General features: G+C 41.8%; 1 pseudogene; it reads left to right on the forward strand.

Annotated features, from left to right (window-relative positions):
• Positions 1-8,531: 8,531 nt before the first annotated feature.
• LOC132685843 (small ribosomal subunit protein eS6 pseudogene) lies at positions 8,532-9,349 on the forward strand (annotated as a pseudogene).
• Positions 9,350-20,585: the final 11,236 nt, after the last annotated feature.

Consider the following 20,585-nt stretch of genomic DNA (forward strand, 5'->3'; position numbering starts at 1 on the left):
TGTTTGTGAGGGTGTGTGTATGTGTGTGTGTGTGTGTGTGTGTGTGTCGGGGGGGGTCATATCAGTATACGTTAAGGAGTTTGATACTTTTTAATTTTAAATAGTTGGAAATGGGAAGAAAAAAACATGCCCAATGAAGCTGAATACTCAGTCTTAGCTTTCCTTTCTATCTTTCTAGAAGAGAGATTAATAAAATCTGACTCCTGAGCCATCCTCCAGACTTTTTACTGAGGCCCAGGGCAGTGCTTCAAGTAGACATGGGGCGGAATTTTCACAATTTAAAGCCAGAATAAAATATACTTCATTCACTTAGCCTAGGGCATGTATTTCAGTTCCCCATGCCTTGGAATTCATGTCATAGAGAATCCCATAGAAACGGCTGGGATCATCTGAGACCACAGGAGATGTCACATCAAAGCCATTAATGACCATGTCAGGTGTTACATAAAAATCACTTACACAGAAAACTAAACAGAGGCAGGATGGAGTGCCGATCAAGGTTTCAGAGCCAACTCAGTCATGGATCTGCCTGGAAAACATGGGCTAAGCCTTCTCCTTCCCTGAGTTTCTATATCATCTTTTATAAAAATAGAGATAATACAACCCAATTTAGAGGGTCGTTACGATAAGTGAATGAACGGAAATCCGTGAAATCCTCTGACACCAGCCTCAGTGAGTACCGGCTTCTTTCCCTCATTTAATCTTCTTTATCAGTAGGAGCAAAGCTTACCCTTTTTGCCACAAAACCCCAAAGGCAATGCATTAGGAAATCCTCCAAAAATTAGAAGCCATGTGCTCATATCATCCTATTCAAAAGCATCTACGCTGTTCCCCAGCCCAGGTTGGGTTCAAGTGTCAGCTCCACACTTACCGGCTGTGTGACTTTTGGCAAAATCAATGTGCAGAGCCTCAGTCTCCTCCTCTGTAGAATGCGATAATAATAATGCCCCCCACCCCCCGCACCTCAGATGGTTGTCAAAGTTTCAAAGAAAGAATACATATAAGGTGCTCAGTACAGTGCCTGGCATGTAGTAACATACAAAAGCTGTTAGCTAGAAGGTCTGCCTTTTACTCACTTCACTATCATCCCCATCCCACTCATCAGCACAAAAGTAAGCAAGAGAGAGGGAGAAACTAAACCAGTTTGGGGATACCTTGCTCTTATCTTGGTAACAGAAGAGCTGGTCCGAGTCCTTAATCCCATTCTAAGTACCCCTGGTGTCTCTGATTCCCACCGCCTGCCCCAACCTCACCTGGAGAGTTTTTATACTCTGCAGTCTGCACCACCCTAGAGAGTACAAATATCACCATCACATGACAGTGAACGGGTAGGTGTGGGGACGGAGCTCCCTGAGAGACGTTCTTCATACACTCGTGTGTGTGCACACACACACTCGACCTTAGGAAGCCAGGGCAGAAGGTCCAGAAGCCCTTTAAAGATACAAATTTTGGGGCACCTGGGTGGGTCAGTCGGTTAAGCCTCCGGCTTCTGCTCTGGTCATGATGTCACGGTCTATGAGTTTGAGCCCCGAATGGGGCTCTGTGCTGACAGCTCAGAGCCTGGAACCTGCTTCAGATTCTGTGTCTCCCTCTCTCTCTCTGGCCCTGCCCAGCTCACACTCTGTTTCTCTCTCTCAAAATAAATTTTAAAAAACGTATATAAATTTAAAAAAAATAAATAAAGGTACACATTTTTTTTCCAAGTTTGGCCCAGCTAATTCTTTTTCTTTAATATATATTTTTTAATGTGTACTTATTCTTGAGAGAGAGAGAGAGACAGAGCATGAACAGGGGAGGGGCAGAGAGAGAGAACGAGACACAGAATCCGAAGCAGGCTCCAGGCTCTGAGCTGTCAGCACAGAGCCCAGTCCGGGGCTTGAACTCACAAACTGTGAGATCATGACCTGAGCCGAAAGTTGGACACTCAACCGACTGAGCCACCCAGGTGCCCCCGGCCCAGCCAATTCTAATGAAAAGTTCTGAGTGCCACCGTGATAGTATGAAGAAGGCTGCAAAGGTGCACTGCACCACACAGCATCTTCAGACCAACTGGGAGTGTTGAGCCTTGTGGATGGATACATGGAGAACCAGTTCTGGAGGCGTGAACACCAGGGTGATGGTATTACCTCCCACATGTCCTCTACAGAAGTATCATTTGAAGGCTGACCTGTCTTCTTGGGTTTTTTTTTTTTGGGGGGGGGGAGGCACTTCCACTTATATTTTGTTTAATGTTTGAAATAAAGTAGTTCTTATGTATGCGTCTATGTTTTATGTATGTATTCGTGTGGAGTGGTAGTGAAAGATGGGGTCAGAACCACTTTGAGGACTTTGTCATGATAAATGGCTAAACTCTCCACTACCTGTTCCTAAAATGGCAAGATTCTGATTCACCCGTTGTTATGATGTCCGGACATGAGTCTTTTCATGAATCCCAGGTAATTCCAACATCCGCACACCCCAGCTGAGAGAATCAGTAATAAAGGAGCAGTGAGGCCATATTTATCAACTACCAAACAGTTTGTTTAGAAGTAGAAAGTTAGGGGTGCCTGGGTGGCTCAGTCAGTTAAGCGACTGCCTCTCGATTCCAGTTCAGGTCGTGATCTCACGGTTCGTGAGATCAAGCCCTGCATTGGGCTCCGTGTTGGTAGCACAGAGCCTGCTTGGGATTCTCTCTCTCCCTCTCTCTCTCTGCTCCCCCCCCACAAAAAAAAATAAATAAATATCAAAAAAAAGAAGCAGAAATTTAAAGCAATCCAGAAGGCTTCCATGCAGGGCAAGGCATTCAGTTCACAAAGGGCATCCATGTTTCCTGTCCATATTTTTCTATCAGAGCCTACTCTATGTTTCCCTTTCCTTTCTTTCCCTGTTCTGCTTTTCCCTGTTCTTCTCTGTATTAAGTGTCCATTTCCTTTCTGCATCTGTCTCCTTCCTATTAGCCCCTGTGGACGCATGAGGACCTGTAGCATCACAGAAGACTGCATTTGCCACTGGCTTATTTTAATGCCCTCCCACCACGTGCCTCTCTGGAACCTCACGTAGCATCTTCACTGTGATGCTGTTCACCTGCCCATGTTTCCCACAGTGGGGCAGGGAGACGGCTCCTCTGAGACTGCCCTGTCCTCTTTGGGGACACATTGTCCTGTCCGGGCTGTTCTCTGCCACCTTCAGGCTTCCTTCACCCACTACTCCTCTCCTTTTTGGGAGTTTCTGCTTCTCCAGGCAGCACCGTGGAGAGACCGTGGTTCTCAAACTTCATCAGAATCCCCTCGAGTGCTTGTTAGAACAGCCTGTCAGATCCCTTCCCCCGGACTTTCTGATTTGTAAAACTGGGTTGGGGCCCAAGTATTTACTTTTCTGACAATTCCCCAGTTGCTGTTGGTTCAGAGACCACACTCTTGGAAGCACTGATGAAGAGAAAAGAACACACACAAGGACCAAACTCATTGGACTTCTATCATGAATTTAGCCACTGACAGCTGAGTCAACCGGGCAACTTACTTCTTGTCTTAGAGGCTCAGTATCCTCAGCTGTAAAAATATGATAATAACCTCACAGAGCTATTTTAAGGAGTAAACAAGGTATTGTCTTTCTGGCTTTCTCCGTGAGAAGTAAACTTTATTAAATGGGATCTGGAACACTGAGCTCCCCTTGCTTCCCATCACTAGCCAGGCAAATAGAATTGACCACCAGCACCAATGCCATGGCGGGGGTTAGGGAGACGGGTAACCATTTAAATGCACGAAGTCTCAGGAGTGGCTCACCTTCCGCCGACACTCTGGCTCCCTGCCAATCTGTAGTCCAAACAGAGAAGGAAAGAAAGCCACTTCCAACTTCCTGGTCCTCCTTCTCCCCCCTCCCTCACTCACCACGCTCAATCTGGAATCCTGCAGCTAATTCCAAGGGGCACATTTTGTCCTTAGAAGGAATGTACAGGGCTTACATTCCTGTGCTCAGAAGAGAGTGTGGTCTAATGGGTAGGAGGTGGAAGTGGTAGGGTGGGGGTGGGGTGGGGGTTCTATTTAAAGCCTCCCCACTGACTCACTGAGGCATCCTAGGGAAATGGTTTCACTTCGGGCCTTAGGTTTTCTCATTAGATGGAGGCGCAATATCCCCTCCTTAGCAGGATGCTTCGGACGGCAGAGAAGTTAGTGTTTGGGAAGCACTTGGAGGTGGGGAGTTGCGTGGTCCTATCAGATGAGGAGTCTCAGAGAGGCACATAATTCCTCCACCTTCTCAGAAACATTGCAAAACACTTATGTCCAGCCAGTCAGGCGGGTCAAGGCTCTATCCTGGGCCATCTGAAGGTGTGCAGTTTGGAAATATTCGGGATAATGAGAATTTTGTAAGCACTCCTGCCGAGTCAGCATCCCTCTCTCTTCCCTGAGGTTTGGGGCAAGCAAAAAGCAGGGAGCAGGGAGAGCCCTGGCCCAGAACCCTGAATGTAAGATGTCTGGGCCCAGCTTCGTCTGTCACGCCTTTGGGACCTGGGACCAGAGCCTGCACCACTCCGAGTTTCAAACTCTGGTGATCTCCGACACCCCTTCCAGCTCTCTGACACCCCAAGATTCTCTGAGTCATGACGTTTTTTCCACTGTGGCCAAGGATTCGAGGAAGTCGATGGAGAATAGCTCTTGGTTTCCACTAACACACAACTAAGACACAACACAAGGCCTGCACTCAGTCTTTGCCTTCCCCTCGAGAGGTCGTCTGTACCTCCCATTCTCACTAGTTCATTCAGGGTTTTTGAGTCCTTCCTTGCCTTGGGCTAAAGCCAGAGCCAGAGCTGGGAATAGGGAAAAGACACGGTCCCGCCTTCAAAGGGCTCCCTCACCGCCCCACCCCCACCCCCCCCCAGCAAGAGCAGCACGTTCTGGAGAACAGGGCGGGGGGCACAAGAGCACAGTTAACCCCTCCAAGGCTTTGGAAAGGCCTTCGAAGAACAGAAACTATGGCTAATAAGCCATAGGAAAGGCAAAAAGGTGGTAAAAGGCTATTGTCTCCTCTTGAGAGGTACCAGACTGGTTGCTTTACATACATGAATTTATTGATCCTTTCATCCATCTTATGAGGTAGATTTTTTTTTTTGCACAATTTAAAGTTAAGTAAAGATAAACAAAACACATTTCCTAATGTTCCCAGAGCTAGTGCACCTTGGACTCTACAATGCTCCCTCCCAAAAGCCATGGCACTTGATCTGGCCTTAAACAGTCACTAAGATTTCACCCAGTCGAGAATAACCATGCTTATCCGGGCAGAGGGAGTGAAAGGAACAAAATAACGGATATCAGAGTGGATCAGAGGCCACAACTTAAGGGCAGATGCAGGCAGGATCAGGAGCTGAGATGGGAAGTTGGGGACAGCCCCAAGTGTCCTGTATGCAGCTCCAGGCAGTGACGAGCCCTGGAAATGGGGAACAATGTGATCCGTTGCCCTTTCCAGCTGCTGCTTTGATAGCACTGTGAAGGGTGATGCGTTGGGAAAAATAAGATTTCCAGGCACTGATGCAATGCTATGGAGGAGGGTGCCAGTAAGGAGACGATGGCAGGAAGCGAGCAGAGGGCTGAGGAAGACCGGAGCCACTCTTGCCCCCCACATCTGCGACTTTTCAGTAACTAACGGAGACACACGGGCTGTCTACTGGGAATTCTCAGAGTTGTCAGGAGGCCTTCCTGAGGTCCTGGCCAGGATCCTCGGGACCACATAATAGGTATGCGTTTAAACTAGATCAAGCCCCAAAGGTTTGCCAATTCCTAGGAGGATGATTCAGACATAGACCTGGTCCTCGCAGCTTCAAGGCCCATGGGGATTGTGATCTCCTTTGGGAAGGACGGAGGGAAAGTGGATCCGAATTTCTCTGGACTCTGCCAAACATACACCCTCTAAATAAAAAGAGCTGCTCCTGTCCAAGGAGGGCCTTTGCTGATGCACTGTCAAGAAAAAGATCAGGGTTCTCAGACACCCACTACGCTTGCCTGACCCGGGAAGAGAGCTAGGCACCCCAGACACTGGTCCTTTTAGACTGTATCGTCTGAGGCATGGGGCTCAAGAGAGTTCAGCCACAGTGGCCCTCGGACAAGACAGGACTTAAGTCCACTGGCCAGCCCAGTGGAGCCAGAGGGGAGCTGCAAGGTGACAGCGAAATGCACGGTGACAGAGCATGGCAGCAGAGAAGTGATTTCCCGAGCCATCACATCAGAGATAAACACGGGCCACACCGAGGCCTCGAGGGGCCCCAACAGAGGCCAAGAGGATGTGGCAAAAGCAAGACGTGTACACCCACTTGTGAGCAGCTGTACTGACTGTAAAAGGGGTCAGAAAATGGAAGCGATGACATTTCCTGTTCATTTGGAAAACCAGGGCCCGGTTTCAGCTTCACGTCCATCAAAAATTCACTTGTCTCCTTCAACTCTCACCCAGTCTGTCTCTTCTTCCCACGACTCTCAGGGCAACATGGACCATGCACAGCTTGCTAAGGGCTGGAGGCCCTGAATGAGCTCTAGTCCCATCTCTGACCTGATACCTCTTGCTTTGCCCTTGATTAGCAAGACAAGGAAACCAGGAGATGATGGGGCTGGAACTGAGGACTGCCCTTTACAATCCCTTCCGGTTAAAAATCTCTAATTTGTTTCTTTCTCTCAGCCCCCACCCCTCTCTCCATTTATTTTCATCTTTCTTTCCCCCCTTTCGCTGTTTTTTCTTGCTTATAAAATCCGGCCTGTGTGAGTAACGTTCATATGGTTATGAATACAGTTGGTTCTTTGTCATCTGTGATAATGAGAGGCGGGTCATGTGGATAACCCCAAACTGCAAACACTATTCATATACATGACTGAGGAACATTCCAGTCTGACTAACAGTCTAATATTTGGTTTGGGCTGCACTCGCTGAGTATCCATTAGTTTGTTAGCAGGAAGGGCATAGAGAGGTTAACCCTGGAAGCCTTGGGAAGGACTAGAGCCGAGGCAAGAATACAAAGACTGGCCAGGTCTCCTCCACTGATCCATGGCCTGTGTGTGCATTAGACTTTGTTGGCTTGTGTCATTAATACTGCAATGGCCTGAGTGTATAACATGGCTTGGGGACAGGATGCAGGCGTTGTAAGAGAAGGTAATTGTTTGCCGGAGCTTTTAAGAGACTGGGAGCCTCCAGACCAAGTAAGGTCAGTATCTCAGTTCCAGATTGGCTCGAGCTATAGGAAGAGTCCAAGGCTTCCTCGCCAGCTTCTGCTGTCTTTACAATTCCCTGTGGGTGGGGGCGCCTGGGTGGCTCAGTCGGTTGAGTGTCTGACTTCAGCTCAGGTCATGATCTCACACTCTGTGAGTTCGAGCCCCGCATCGGGCTCTGTGCTGATGGCTCAGAGCCTGGAGCCCGCTTCAGATTCAGTGTCTCTCCCTCTCTCTGCCTCTCCCCTGCTCATGCTCTGTCTCTCTCTGTCTCAAAAATAAATAAAAACATTTAAAAAAATTTTTTTTAAAATTCCCTGTGGGTTGTACTGCACTAAGGAAGTCCTCTTTGACATTTACAGCCCAAGACGGGGCCCTATAGGAAATGTAAATTAGCTATTCTCCAACACTCAGAGCTAAGCACTATTAACTTATTTTTTATTCTCTTTTCTAAGGTGGCAGAAGACAGGTGATGAATAGATGGATAGATGGATAGATAGATCGATAGATAGATGATAGATAGATAGACAGTAGATAGATGTTCCTTGTATAGTTTTCTATCTTACATTTTCTTTACACAATCTTGTAAACATTTTTATATCATTTAGTTTTTCTAATGTCTCTAGAACATTTGATTTTATGCATACATAGTCATTTATTAAGCATTTCTATATTATTGAGATATCGTTTCCAATTCTTTGCTTATTTTATATAATATGGCAGTGAAAATCCTCCTACACAAATATTTCTTTGAATTGCTGAGTTTTTCCTTAGGAGAGGTTCCTTTAAAGATAAATTTCAGGGGCGCCTGGGTGGCTCAGTTTGCTTTCGACTCAGGTCATGGTCTCACGTTTCATGAAATCAAGTCCTGAGTCAGGCTCTAAGCTAAGAGCTCAGAGTCTGCTTGGGAGTCTCTCTCTCCCTCTCTCTCTCTGCCCCTCTCCAGCTCGTGCACTCTCTTTCAAAATAAATAAACATTTTAAAAAATGAATTTCTGAGGCACCTGGGTGGCTCAGTCAGTTAAGCATCCAACTTTGGCTCAGGTCATGATCTCATGACTTGTGGGTTCCAGTCCCATGTCAGGCTCTGTGCTGACAGCTCAGAGCCTAGAGCCTGTTTCGGATTCTGTGCCCCCCCCCCCCCCCCGCTCTCCCCTGCTAGTGCTCGCTCTCTCTCTCTCTCTCTCTCAAAAATAAATAAACATTAAAAAAATTTAATAAATAAATTATTTAAATAAAAAAATGTCTTTCAGAGAAAAAAAAGAACTTCAGGGTAAAGGGGTACAAAGTTTTTAAGGGTCTTGAATCAATTATCCAAAAATTTTCCAGCTCTTTTTCATGGGTCCTCAGAGGCAGTGGGCTCTTTGGGATGAAGCTGAACCTCTGTTTCCCAGCCACTGGCTGCCAGAAACTCATTGATGTGGATGATGTTTGCAAACTCCTTACCTTTTCTGAGAAGCGTGTGGCCACAGAAGTTGCTGCTAATGCTCTGGGTGAAGAATGGAAGGGTTCCGTGGTCCGAATTACTGGCGGGAATGACAAGCAAGGTTTCCCCACGAAGCAGGGTGTCTCCACCCATGGCTGTGTCCACCTGCTACTGAGAAAGGGGCCTTCCTGTTCCCGGGCAAGGAGGACCCGAGAAAGGAAACACACATCTGGGTCAAGTGGCACCGTGGATGCCAATCTGAGGGTTCTCAACCTGGTCATTGTGAAAAAAGCGGGGGAAGGATATTCCTGGAGTCAATGGTGCTACTTATCTCGTCATCTGGGACCCTAAAGAGCTGGCGGAATCCACAAACCTTTCAGTCTCTCTAAAGAAGATGCTGCCACCAGTATGTTGTGAGACAGCCCCTTAACAAGGACGGTAAGAAACCTCGTTTGGACCAAAGTGCCCTGGATTCAGTGTCTTGTCACTCCCCGTGTCCTGCAACACAACCATGGCTGTATTGCTCTGAAGAAAAGCGTATGAAGAAAAATAAGGAAGAGGCTGCAGAATATGTTAAACTTTTGACCAAGAAAATGAAAAGGGCCAAAAAAAAAAAAAAAAAAAAAAAAAAAAAAAAAAAAAAGCCCTGCCAGGAACAGATTGCCAAGAGACGGAGGCTGTCCTCCCTGAAGGTTTCCACCTCTGAGTCTGAGTCCAGTCCAAAAGGAGATGTTCTGAGAGTGGGTGTAACAAATAAATGAGATCAGCCATTAGAACAGAGAGAAAAATCTTCCAGGTAAGTGGCAACGATTTAAACTTCTCCTGGCAATTTGAGTAGCAGACACTGGCCAACATTAAAAGTTATGTTTTATAGGGGCGCCTGGGTGGCTCGGTCAGTTGAGCATCAGACTTTGGCTCAGGTCGGGATCTCATAGCTTGTGAGTTCGAGCCCTGTGCCAGGCTCTGTGCTGACAGCTCAGAGCCTGGAGTTTGCTTCAGATTCTGTGTCTCCCTCTTTCTGTCCCTCCTCTGCTCGAGCTCTGTGTCTCTTTCTCTCTCAAAAAAAATAAGCATTAAAAAAATTATATTTTATAAAGATTAGAACTTTACAGAGGTAAAAATGTGATAATCCAATGTTTTCATTAAGATTTCTTTGAATTTATTTTGTGAACATTTTTCATGTGCTTATAGAACTAAATTTATAATTCTGCCCATTTTTCTACTAGAGATTCTTATTTATATGAGCTATTCTTAGGAACTTTAGGTGAGCTATATATTTATACACATGTACATACATTTGTATATTAATTCTTTGCTATCTGTGTTGCAAATGTTTTTCTCCATTTGTTTTTGATCTTTTAATTTTGTTGATGATTTTAATATTTAAAATTTTTAGTATAATTGTCCTCAAATCTTTGCTTTTACTTTGTCATTTCCCCCATGCTCTTATGTTTCTAATTCCTTCTCCACTTTAAAGAACAGAGAATATGTATTCATATTTCTTAGCTGCCTTGCTTTATTCTTTTTAATTTAACTTTATAATTCATGCTGTGTTTATTTTACACATAGTATGAAATGACGATTTTACTGGACATCCTTCTCCCAACTATCTATTGACGAATGCATTTGTTTGTGATGTTTCTTTGTCACATGTTACTTTCCCATACATGCAGTAGACACTTTGAGGGGTCACCCAGACTCCCCTTCCTCCTCCAGCTGCAGGGAAACAGCCCTTAGCTGCCAAGCCTCTCTGGAAATTGCTTCAGCAGGAGAAAACTGCCCGGCCCTGGGTCCCAACTCCTTCCAGGGGCAGCCCTCACCCAGTGTTTGGTTGATAGGGGACTACAAAGGTCCCTTCCCTTCAACTAAGGAGAATTCTGACCACTCACCGCCCCACAGCCCTCTATGTGGCTGAAGTTTGGTTGAGACTGAATCATAGCTCAATTTCTCCCTTTGCCTGATTTCACTCCCATCCCATACTCCCACCATGCTGATCCTAAGAGCACTCCCTACCAATTGCGACCTAATTACCATCTCAGAGTCCCAGGAACACAGCCTGTGACATACATACATACCGGCCCACAATCTATAACCCACGAAGCCCAAAGTTCTGAAAAACAAAAGCTTCTTATCACGAGTTTGGTGCCGACATTCATTTGGGAAAAAAATACGACCCATGTCAGTAGGAGGCCATTTACAGTTTTGACATACCCTGCTCAGTTTCATTGCAGAAATATCAGTGTATTTGGCTATGGGGTACTGGCCCAGACTCCAGTGGATGTATTCAATATTATTTAGGATACAATGAAATCACCTTTCTAAAATACAAATTTTAAATTCCAAAACACATCTGGCCCCACGAGTTTCAGATAAGGCACCGTGCTGAGTGTACTTTGAAACTTGCCTCGATACAAGTGTTGTTTAATTGCAATTATCATCATTAAGCATATTGAAATCTAATAAATTAAAGTCTCCCTCAGCACTGCTCTTCTTCTAGAAGATAATGTGTGTTATTCCCACGCCCTTTACTCTTTGAAAGTAACATCAGAATCATTTACCAAATTACCCTCCAAAATTGAGATTTTTCACCGAAATAATATTAAGCATAAAAATTAGGGGCGCCTGGGTGGCTCAGTCGGCTAAGCGTCCGGCTTCGGCTCAGGTCACGATCTCACTGTCCGAGGGTTCGAGCCCCGCGTCGGGCTCTGTGCTGACGGCTCAGAGCCTGGAGCCTGCTTCCGATTCTGTGTCTCCTCTCTCTGACCCTCCCCCGTTCATGCTCTGTCTCTCTCTGTCTCAAAAATAAACGTTAAAAAAAAAATTTTTTTTAAATTAATCTGAGAATTAATACCTATAAAGTCTTTAACCATCCCATATAAGAGCATGAGAAATCTATCCCTTTAAGTTTACTTTTACATCTTTAGCTGGATTTCACTGGATTTTGAAATTTCTTCACATAAACTCCACACATATTTTGTTCAGGTTATTGCAATGATTTAGCATTTGCTTATTATTATTCTGAAAGAAACTAAAAACTTTTTCTCGATTAATTCTCCTAATTGGTTATTATTTGTCTACAGAAAAAAAGTTTCTTCCTAGCTTTACTTCCTGTAGCCTCCCTGAATAGACTGAATATTTGTGTCCCACCCCCCAAATTCATAAGGTAATGAAACCTAACCCCCAATGTGATGGTATTTGGAAGTGGGGCTTTGGGAGGTAATTAGGTCTCAAAAGCAGAGCCCTCGTGATTAGTGGGACTATTGCCCTTAGAAAAGAAATCGAGAGAATTCTCTTGCCCATTTTTACCATGTGAGGTCATAGGGAGAAGACAGCTGTTTATGAACCAGGAAATAGGCTCTTTCCAGACACTGAATCTGCCGGCACCTTGATCTTAGACTTCCCAGCCTCCAGAACTTCGAGAAATAAATGTGCATTGTTTAAACCTTAGTTTATGCTATTTTCTTATAACAGCCTGAGGGACTCAAACATTTCTTTTCTGGGGCACCTGGGTGGCTCAGTCGGTTGAGTGTCAGACTCTTGATCTTGACTCAGGTCATGATCTCATGGTTCAGTTCACGGGTTTGAGCCCCACATTGGGCTCATTGCTATCAGTGTGAGGCCCGCTTTGGATCCTGTTCCCCGCTCTCTGCCTCTCCCCTGCTTGTGCTCACTCTCTCTGTCTCTCAAAATGAATAAACATTAAAAAAAAAATTTTCCTTTCTGAAATACCATTAATTCTAAGAAATTTTCAATTGAATTTTCTTGAATTTTCTCTATATTTACTTATGTCCTGTGCAAATTGTAATAATTTCGTTCTCTCATCGAATATTCATGCACCCTTTTTCCATTTTCTAGCACGTTGTGCTGGACGTTATGTTCATAACAATGTGAAATAATGATGTCAGTGGCAAGAGTTCTGTTCAGCTTTCCAACTTTAATTGGAATTGTCCTTAGTGCTTCACCATTAAACATTATGCTGGCTGATATTTCATGACATTTATTCTTAATCATCTACAGAAATGTTTTTAGTTTTCTAAGAGTTTCCTTTTCTTTCTGTAAGAAATCAGTTACATTGTATCATATATTTTCACATAAGCTGAAATTACTATATTTGTCTCTTTGGAAATACTGCTATAAAATAATATTAATATCTTAATAAAATGTTAATATATTAATATAAAATATTGCTATGAAATCCATATTAAAGCATTCTTGAATTTCAAGATAGACTATTGCATTATAGTGGGTGAGCTCACCAATTCTTTACAGAAATAGGGATTTTCACATACATTTTTATAATGGAGGTCAGTCTATTGGTAGAGGCTCTCAGATGTGAAACAGCAGAAGAGTCACCTGGAGAACAGTCCAAAAATGAAGACCGCACAACTCAGAAGCCATGACAGAAAAGAAAGGTAGATTTGAGGGGTGCCTGGGTGGCTCAGTCGGTTAAGCGTCCCATTTTTGGTTTTGGCTCAGGTCATGATTTCGTGGTTCATGAGTTCAAGCCCCAGTCGGGGCTCTGCACTGCCAGTGGGGAGCCTGCTTGGGATTCTGTCTCCCTCTCTCTCTGCCCCTCCCCCACTTGCTCTCTCTGTTTCTCTAAATAAATAAACTTCGAAAAACATTTTTAAAAAAGAAAGATAGATTTGATTTTTGAATAACTTTGATTCTGTAACAGAAAAAAAAATGCCCCCTAGCCAAAAGACAAGTAGAAATTTGTTAAAAATATCAAACTGGCAGATCAATTCTGTATTTTACAAAGTGCTCAAGCAATCGGTGACAAAAAAGAGAAGAAATCCAATAGTAAAGAGAACAATAGTTACAAACAGGTAGTTTACAGGGGGCAAAGATACTATAAGTGGACAATATAATTTGAAACAGTTCCCAAACTCTTTGATAATTAAAGAAATACAATTCAAAACTAAAATAGATATTATTTTAAGTCTATTAATATAGCAAAATTCCAAACATTTGGTGATGACATCCAGTCCTGGCAAAGAGAGGGGAAACTAGGCACTTATATTCCTTGTTGTTTCTAAAGAAGGGTTTGGCAATAATTATCAAATTAAAAATCCATGTACATTAGATCCAGCAATCCACTGCTAAGAATTTACCCCATGGATATATTCACAAAATATATAGAGAAAGTGCAAAAGCCGAAGCACCTGGGTAGCTCCGTTGGTTGGGTGTCTGACTTTGGCTCAGGTCATGATCTCAGGACTTGCGAGTTTGAGCCCCGCATAGGGCTCTGTTGCTCACAGCTCAGAGCCTGAAGCCTGCTTCAGGTTCTGTGCCTCCTTCTCTCTCTGCCCCTCCCCAGCTCGCGCTCTGTCCCTCTCTCCTTCGACAATAAATAAACATTTAAAAAAATTAAAGAAAGTGCAAAAGCAACCCAAAACAACCAATATATTTACCATCGATCAGCATTTTAAGACATATCCTTCTGACGGAATAGTATGTTGCCATTAGAAAAAAAATAGACTTCTGTGTCCCGATACGGAAAATTTCCAATACAAATTATTAAATGAAGGAAAGCAAAATGAAGAAGAAAGAGTATATACTGGCAGCTTTTGTAGATACAGTGAAGGTGGGTAGATAAAGATAGATACAAGTACGTGCATCTTTTTTGTTGTTCATACCGAAATGTTACCTTGGGGACAGGACTTGGATAAGATGGATGGGACGGTGGAGAGGGAGAAGGACGAGGACATTTTTTGCACCATGTACTCGCTACATTGTTTGACTTTTCCATGTTCCTTCTTTTTTTTTTTTTTTTTTTTTTTTTTTTTGAGAGAGAGAGAGAAGGTGTAAGAGGTGGGGAAGGGGCAGAGGGAGAGAGAGACACAAAGAGGATCTTAAGCAGATTCCACACCAGTGTGGAGCCCAACACAGAACTCAGTCTCACAACCGTGAGATCATGACCTGAGTTGGAATCAAGAGTTGGACACTTCACTGACTGAGCCACCCAGGAACTTTTATATACTTTGCTATATTAAATTGATAATGAGAATTTGAAGCCATTTTCCTGGGCCCCCATCCCTAAAGATTCTGATCCAATGGGCAGGAGCGGGGCCCAGGAATCTGAAATTTGAACAAATATTCCCAATAAATTAAATGTAGGTAGCTGGAAAAAAAAAAACACTGAAAATCTCAGTTCTGTAGCAATGCTGTTTGTTTTTATCTCATTCAGGTATTGATACCAAGGTTAAATTAGCATAATAAATGATTTGAATAGCACTGATTGAAGTATGGAGGCATTCAATCACTATATTGTAACATGAAACTAACAGAACACTCTATGTCAACTATACTGGAATTTTAAAACTTCATAAAAATAAATATAAATACATGATTTTCATAGCTGTCCATTTATCAATGGCCTTGACAATTGAGGAAAAAATTGCCAACAAGACAAAAGTCTTTGTAGAAATAAGTCTTTGATATCTTATTTTCCTCCAAAGCTAATTTTTCTATATAGTCTTCTATTTTTCTAATCACATCAAGTCAACTATATTTTCAGTCCAAATCATTCAGATTTTCAAACTTATTGCCACAAATTCTGCAAATAAATCTCTAATAATTTTCTTCTCCACCATATCTGTTTTATAGCCCCTTTCCTATTTCTCAATTTTATCTTTGAGTATTCTCCCACTTTTCCTTGATTATCCTTGATCTATTTTATAAGTATTCATCAGCACCAATTATTCTGTTTCTTCTTCTCTAATTCTTTAATATCTACTTTTGTCCTTATTCTTTATTTTCCCTATTTTACTTAAATTTGTTTGGTTGCTTTTGAAACATAAAACTGTCACCCTCCCTCTTTCCTACTTAACCATGAAAGTATATAAAGTACTGATTTTGACTATAAGTATAATATTCATTTCACATCATAATTTTCTTTTTTTTTTTTAAATGTAAGGCTTCACAACCAGTGCAGAGCTCAACATGGGGCTTGAACTCACAACCCTGAGATCAAGACCTGAGCTGAGATCAAGAATCAGACCCTTAACCAACTGTGCCTTAACCCAGGCACCCCCATAATTTTCCAAATAACTTTCTCAGTATCTGCTCATGATCTGTAGTGATAGTGTTATGTTCTCTTTAGCTCAGGAGTTACTTAAGAAATTTTAAAGAAATTATCATGTGGTTAAATGTATGTGTTTGTTTTAGTTATTTAAATTTGAGGAAAAGTCAACGTTGTCAGGAAATATAATTATGCCATATTTGTCTTTTGAAATCTGTTGAGATTTTCTTTGTCTCCTTAAAAGTCCTGTATTTGTTTTGTGAACATTCTACGTGTATGTTCGACTTTCAATAGGTATATATTAATTCATTCTTGTTAAATAATATTTATTATTTAATCCTGCTAAACTATATTATCTATCTTTGTCCTTGATTTTTGGAGCCTTCCTTAATCTTTCAGTACATTTTCCTACAACAATTCTACTTCTGTTCACTTCTGTGTCCTTTTATTTTAGGTGTATTTTTTGTTTTTGTTTTTCAACTCGATTTTACTGTCTTTAGCTTATTAAAATATATGCTTGGCCTATTTTAGTTGCTTTGTTTTAGTCATGAAGTTATTTAGCAAATATTTATTTAATGCTCACTCTATTCAGTAACAGTTGACAGAGCCACTTGATAGAGTTCTGGCCAGTAAGACGAAGCACAGTTATGCTAGAGTGTCTGATTCTCCACTTTCCGTTTCTCCCTTCCTGGATGCAGTCAACTGGCTGGAGCCACAGCAGTTACCTTGTGAGCAGGAGGGCAGGACCAAGACATGGAGATGTATCTCCCAAGATTATTTAGCTACTGAAACAACACCAACAAGCAGCTACCTCTATCTAGAATTATTATTACAAGAGAAAAGTAAATCCCTATGATTGAGTATACTCTTAGTCGGCTATCATGTGTTGGCAACTGAATATATTACTGATTAAATGTCCTTACATCTACTTCAAATTTTTCAAAAACATATTTGAAGCTATAATTTTTAACTTATGTTAAAATTTAAGTACCCTGCAATAATTCTCAGAGTAATAAAAGAAATTAGAATACTTTGAATTATCTTCATTTTCCAATCTTTATAAATGTAATTTGTGAAATCAAAACTTTATGAATTTTTACATTAAATATTTTTTTCTCTCATGTTACTTTTGCATTTAATTTTGTAATCATAACTGTAACAATTATCTAGAACTAACATTTTTTTGCTCAATTCCCAATCAGTTTACACTATAGTTCTTTAATGGCTGAATTTGTCCATTCATGAGTAATGGTGTTTGACTCATCTTCTGAGCGGCTGTCATATGTCTTCAGGCACATTTTCCTAGCATCCACAAAGTGCTGTTTTTCTTTCAAATCCTTCCATGATTAAAAATGCCCTGCTTTTGCCTTTAAGTATGAACATGTTAGACAATCACCTTTTGTATAACTGTAAGAACACTTGGGTTAACATTGTTCATCAAAACTCTACATTTTTAAAACTTTCTTATGAATTTTTTATAAAATGTATAAAGAATAGTTAAGGGCAGCACAATTTTTCTCTTTGTTAAGCTACATTTTTTAATTCCTAGGAAAAAAAAAAAGAGCTACAAGAATGTGCTACCCTATCAGTAATTTATCCTAGAAGATGGTAAGCTCCTTGGATCACGACTCATGTGATCGCAATGGTTATGATGATGGTGGTTGGTGATTTTCACTCAGGAAAGTTTTCTTCTATGTATCTTTCCTTATTCCTTCCTTCGTTTTGGTCTCTTTCTTCTGAATGTTGCTTGTCTAAAATTGGTTTTCTGTTCTCTACATCAAATTCCTCTAATTTTTTAAAATCACTTTTCCCCAGCATTTCCAACAGATAGAGTTGGTCCTCTATATCACTGACTTGATTTTCTACATTATCTGTTCTCCTTATTACTTTCAAGGTATATTTGAATTCTTCCACGGCAGTTCTAGCTTCCCAGAATTCTCTTCCTGCCTCTGTCAGGGCCTTTTTTATGTCTGCTGCCACTCCAGAGGCCACCTTTATCTCCTTTCTCAACTCTTGCTTCACAAGCTCATGCTTACTCCTATTTATCGAGAACACAAAGAAAACATTGACTAGTTGATTTTTCTTCTTTTCTACATATGCTCTTTCTTACATGGAATTGTCCTTGGACAATATAGCTTTATGAACTACCAGACTATTTTTATTGGCTTCGTGTTATCTTTCTGTTTGTTCATCCTTGACTAATAGAAGTCGAGGATTTATTTTGCCACCTCAGTATTTCTTAACGGGTTGTTCTTTCCAGATCATAGCAAATAATTGACTGATAACCTTCTTTTCTGGTTGTTGTAACTTGGCATCTGAATTATCATAGCTGCTTCAGTGAAAAAGTGGAATAAGGTGAATCAAGTAGTTTTCTTGCTGCCATACTCCCAGAAGCTCTGTCTCTTTCTAAAATGGGAAACCCCATGGTTCATGGACTGCAAATGAGAGACCGCAGAACAATTTTTCTTTCACTTATAAGTAATTTAAGGGGCACCTGGGTGGCTCAGTCGGTTAAGCATCTGACTTTGGCCCAGGTCATGATCTCACAGTTCATGAGTTCGAGCCCGGCGTCAGGCTCTGTGCTGACAGCTTGGAGCCTGGAACCTGCTTCGGATTCTGTGTCTCCCCTTCTTTCTTCCCCTCCCCTGCTCGTGTTCTGTCTTCCTTTCTCTCTCAAAACTAAATACACATTAAAAATATTTTAAGTAAAAAAGAAGGGTGATTTCAAAGGTAGCCTAGTTAGTAATTTCGATTGCTGGTATACTATATCTGATCTGCAAAAGTGAAGCGATGCAGGAGAGTGGTTCGAGTAGGTTTGGGGGTCCTTGGGTTTCTGCCTCGTACACTTCCTCACAGTGTGACCTCAGGAGACCCACAGCTGTGAATCTCAGTTCTCTCGTGTGTAAAATGGTGCTAATAATACCCACCTCACAGGGCTATTGGGAAAATTAGTGCATTATATGTTGCGTGCATCATATTATTAATGCATGTTAGGCATAACTACATTAGGCAGAAACTAATATACGACAAATATTCAACAAAGTATGGCAACTATAAATATTTTGATAGTTGCACAATATTTTGTAAGACCTGGTATTTTCCATGTTTATTTATTTTTAAGTAAACCTCCTGTACTAATTTGTTTCAAGTACCTTGTAATCACATTCCTAAATGAATACAATGGCACTTTTTAAAACCAATGTGATTAGCTTTAGTCGCCCCAAAATGCATGATCACAGGCCCACTGCCAGCCACAAATCAATTTGAGCAAGTTAACAAGACCATGGAACCATTTCAAGAACTGTTGGATGTATTCATTAAGAACACAGTTCAGTTTTGACTCAATTTTACATACTGATAAATAGCTTAAGAGTTTCATGATAAAGTCTTTCACAGACTAAGGAAGACTAAAACATTATCCAGAACTTTATTTCATTTTTATCAGGTGAAAATGCTTTCAACTTTGACATTTTTGTCAGCTGAAGTTCACAGAAAGAAGGTTTTCAGTTCGTTACAAATATCAAAATGGATTGTCATCTGGGAGGGAGGAAAATGGAGAACTGGAGACCTGGGGGTTTCAGAAGAAGTTCGAGCAGGATTACTTCCTTCTGTCTGGCCAGCCCTCCATATAATTTGATCTAAGATATGAACAAAGTTTGAATACGCTTCTTCAGATAAAAAAAAAAATAGAAATACTTTTAATAACTGCCTGCTTTATATATAATTAAATTGATTTCTTGAAACTTTGTGGGAAATATTTATACTGAAAATTCTCTTCCATGAGCTTTCCGTGTTCTGAATTACTGGACAAGACTGGAAGGCATGGAATGGCTTATCTCCTTACCCTAGGGGTTGAGCAGTCCCTGGGGACAGCGTTCCTAACACCACAGGTGTTATTCTGAACTCAGGGGAGCGAAGTCCTTTCACATCTTTCTGCTCAAGGGAGCCACCTACTGTGTCACTTTTACATTGTCCGAGTCCACCCTAAGTAAAAACAAGATCTTATTTGGGGGAGAAACTGCATTTTTTAATGATTCAAACATTCTTATGGCTTTTTTCATTTGCAGAACATAAATGTATTTGTGACTTTAAGAAAGGGGTTCTTTCTACCTGAAGTTCTTTCTACCTGAAATTCTCAGAGGATTTGACTAGATATGTAAAATGTCAGAAGGCACTAGCAATTAAAAATCTAGCCAAGATAAAGAAAGAAAATGTCTTCCCAATGATGGTGTAAGCTAACGACTGGGGAGAAGGCAGATGAAGGACATCTGATGCGTGCCACATCCTTGTATTTCAGAATAGGCTGTACGAACCACGTGTGTGACATTTTTCCTGATCTTTGGGAGACGGCATGGGATGTTTGATGAGCACCCTCCGGGCAGTCTAAAATCCCAGACTGGAGGCTCATGTCAAACCAGCCAGCCCAAACTACATGACTTTACACAAATCCACTTACTCCTCTGAACCTCATGTAAGCATCTGAAATGTGAGGGCAATAATTAAATCAGAGGGCCAGAACCATTGGTTTCAATAAATACGGCCAGACCCCAAGTATATGAAAAGATATAAAACTGGGGTAACCCCAGAGCACTCCTGAGGAACCCTAAGAGCTCTGTGGGGCTCGGTTTGCAAACTAAGAGACCAAGTGATTTCTTGGACATTCTCTACCACCAACACTCTATGGTACTAAATGGAATACGTTAACAACAACAACAACCAGAGCCCTGTGTCTCCATCTATGTAAGGTGCTCATGAGGTTCGGCACTATGGAAATCGGTCCATGTTGTGTCATTCTAAAGGTGAGAAAAAGAAAGTAGTAAGAAAGAAGAAATAGCTCTGCTCTAATTCAGCATCAAACAGAAAGAAGGTCATTAGTATTTTGGGATTTTTGCCAGAGCTCCAGCCTCCCCTCTGAAGAACTGTCCATGCAGACTCTGAGCCCTTTCCTAGGAAAAGAAATGGACTACAACGGA

This window comes from Panthera onca, chromosome F1 (assembly GCF_046562875.1).
Source record: "Panthera onca isolate mPanOnc1 chromosome F1, mPanOnc1 haplotype 2, whole genome shotgun sequence".
NCBI lineage: Eukaryota > Metazoa > Chordata > Mammalia > Carnivora > Felidae > Panthera > Panthera onca.